Source organism: Neomonachus schauinslandi, chromosome X, assembly GCF_002201575.2.
Source record: "Neomonachus schauinslandi chromosome X, ASM220157v2, whole genome shotgun sequence".
In the NCBI taxonomy this organism is placed as follows: Eukaryota; Metazoa; Chordata; class Mammalia; order Carnivora; family Phocidae; genus Neomonachus; species Neomonachus schauinslandi.
Genome location: NC_058419.1, coordinates 32,455,810 through 32,459,432, shown reverse-complemented (window position 1 = coordinate 32,459,432; position 3,623 = coordinate 32,455,810).

Below are 3,623 nucleotides of genomic sequence, written 5' to 3'. Positions count from 1 at the left end.
CCAATTAAAAATAATAAGTCACAGGGATGCAATGTACAACATGGTGACTATAGTTAGTAATACTGTATTGCCTATTTGAAGGTAGCTAAGAGAATAGATTTTAAAACTTAACCATCACGAGAAAAAAAATTGTAATTATGTATGCTGATGGAAGTTAATGACTTACTGTGGCGATCATTTCACAATTTATTCAAATATTAAATCATGTTGTACATCTAAAACTAATGTTATATGTAAATTATACCTCAGTTTTCTTAAAAGTGAAGAAATTAAGTGGTATGTTTAGAGACTTTGGAAAAAAAACTAGTAGTTTATCTGTTCTTTCATTGGGAAATTTAGTGTTGCAATTTCTTATCATAATATGAATTTGTTTTAAACTTAATCTTTTCCTTATCAAGTATTTTGATATATGGATGATAGTCGAGTTTTTACAGTGCACATGCCGTGTTTGAGCTGAAGCTAGCTTAGATATTACAAAAAGTGTACTGCGGCCACAAGCAGAATTACCATACACACGTGAAGGCAAAAAAATATTTAGGATGTTACCTCAACCTTTAGTTAGATTCATCACAAAAACAGAGAAGACTTAAAACTACTAAGATCAGAAATGAAGGCAGGGACATTACTACCAACCTTATGGAAATATAAAAATGAAAAGAATTTTGAGGGCATACTATGAACAACTATATGTCAACAAATTAGAGAGCCTGGAAGAAATGGACCAATTCTCAGAAAGACACAAGCTACTTAAACTCACCCAAGAAGACACAGAACGTTGCTTCCACACACACCTACTAGAATGATCTACATGCCATAACAAGGATTTAAACAAAGTGCTCGGGGGTGGGGCGGACTTAAAAAAGAGAGATTAATCTCAACCTCGAGAATCAGGGTGGGTTTAATAAATGTGGCATTGAGGTGAGCTGCAATGAATAAAATGAATTTTGTTAGATGGGAAATGTATTTCAGGTAGGGGGAGTAGTAAACACATGGAGATATGAGCTTATGTCGCTTGCTTGTTAAATTTTGTGGGCATTGTGGTTGGAGCCTGAGTGTGCAGAGGGCTCCAGCTGGAGATGAGATTTTTGAAAAATCTATGTGTTGGGACTAGTGGATAAAGGGATTTAAATTGGTGTCTTTAGAATCAAATCTGAATGATATGATTAGCAATCTATACTTTTTTCCCTTGGGGGAATGAAGTGCTATGATTTGTATTTGTGGACAAATCCCTCTATGGGTAGTATAGAGGACGTATTTAAGAGGACAGGACACAGTAAGAGATAGTAGAGTAGTATTAGTGAGGAATAGTGAGTACCTGACACAAGACAATGGCAGTAAGAATGAAAAGGATCGTTTTCTTTCTTTTTTCTAGTTTTATCTCATAAAATAATGCTTGACAAATTGCTTTCTCTGGAGAGAAAACTGTATCTCTGCATCGCCTAGAGAGTGATTATGCCCAAATGAGTTTAGCCTTATCTATTACGATTATGTGAAGGAAGACTAATTCCTGTCTACCTAGAGTTTAGCTTTCAAGAAAAAATATGATGGAATGGAGATCCACCTGTACCTTGTTATTCTGAGCCTGAGGACATCGACTATGACACTCTTGAACATGACTAATGGATTAAAAATAAGAGCCCTATGGAGGCTTTGGCTGGCTCAGTCAGTAGAGCACACGACTCTTGATCTCGGGGGTTGTGAGTTCGAGCCCCACATTGGGTGTAGAGATGACTTAAAAAAAATAAAATAAAAAGTAAAAAAAAAAAAAAAGGGCCCTATGAATACTTTGCAGGTAAAGCCTGTATTTTATATCAAGAATTTAATACAAAGTTTGTCCTATAGTATGAGTATAGTAATTATTTTTTTCTTAATGAATGATTAAAAACTATGAACTTTTCTAATGGCTGTGATTTATAATGGCAGTAACTGCATATTATAGATCTTCTGGAGCAGTTCCAGGTGAGGCAGCCAAAGTTCAAAACACCTTTGCACTTTTCCTCAGGAACCCTGCATATCTGGGCCTTCCTTCTGATTTTTTATCTTTTTCGATTACATTACTAAGCACAGAATCAGAGCAGGAAAAATCCCCCCCCCCCCCCCCCGCCCGTGGTGGACAAGTGCATCTAAAAATGATTAAAATGAATAAATGAATTAATGTGCTACAATTATTTGATCTATACTAGGGGAACAAACAAGTTCCCTAAATCATCAGAACTACCCATTTAGCTCAACAGAATCCAATGATGATAAATCAAATTTAGAGTGGATAGATCTCAAGAAAGAAAAACATGCAAGTACCTAGAGATTTGTTGGGCATTTATTATTGTTTTGTTCGTTGTTTTAGTTTGTTTTTTTATGAACTGCAAACCCTAAAAATTATTGATACAGGAGAAAGTAATAGGACATCTTACCTACAATATATTCATTTTCCTTCAGCCTTACATTTGACAATTCTTTTGATTGAAATCAGCCAAAGATAAATAAGGAAATGAATGCCTCTACTTTTGGTCCTGAATAATCTTGTTCCTGAAAGCATAAAAATCATGACCATTAGTAATACCATCTCTAGGCAGCTCGAAATTAAAAAAAAAAAAAAAGGAAAAATACATTTTGATTGGTATATATGCTGAAGGTTCATGTTTGGGGTTCTGTGGAAGACAGAAAAAAGTTATATGAAGGGGAGACGAGGATGAGAGTTCAAGAGCTATCCATCAATGACATTTAAATGATAGCAAAGTCAGGATAAAAGAGATGTGTTTCAGATCTGCAGAATAGAATGAAAAACCCCGGAAAGAATCTAACTCCAGCATTTCCAGAATGAAATGCAAGAATTAATTGATTCAACGAAGAGCTTGTTCTTCTGAATACTAACTGAGACTTCTCATTTTTGGCTGCTCTAGCTGACAGATTTCACATTTTTACTCAACTGTATATTAATAAAACAATGTACTGTGTGATCTCACTTTCATGGGCTTTTCGTTGACGTGTTGACATGAATTTTCATTATTCTTTTTATTATGCAACCTGAACACACCTTTGGTTCTTTTCCTTGAGTTCAAGCTGACAAGAAAGACTTCAACTGTCTGAATGTAGATTCCCAGAAAAAAAAAAAAAAAACAACTTTGTCAATAAGGGTTATGGAGGGAAATTTAACTGTAATGGATAATTGGAGGGGAGGGGGAGTGAAGCTGCCTTACACATGAAAAATGAGAGGAATTTAGAAATAAAGAGAGAGAGAGAAACAGAGACAGAGGAAGAGGGAGAGAGAAGAGAGGGAGAAGGGAAAGGAGAGGGACAGAGACAGAAAAAACAGAAAGAAAAAGAAGAGAAGGAAGAGAGTGAGAGCGAGAGACAGAGACAGAGAGAGAGAGAAGGAAGGGAAAGAAGGAGAACTTTTAAAACTGTCAGGGGGACTAAAGGGAAGGCATTGCCTTTAAAACTGCAGGGTTTCATCTGCCTTTGGCAGGAGGATTTCTCCACAGGAGGGAAATTGCCTGGGGATTCTGAAAATTACACTGTACTTATAAAACATTGAACATATCCCTGGTTACAAGTACTTAACTGTGCAATTTGGTCCTTCTTAGGGAAAGTTTCACATTACACAAATTCGTGTTTCAGAGCCT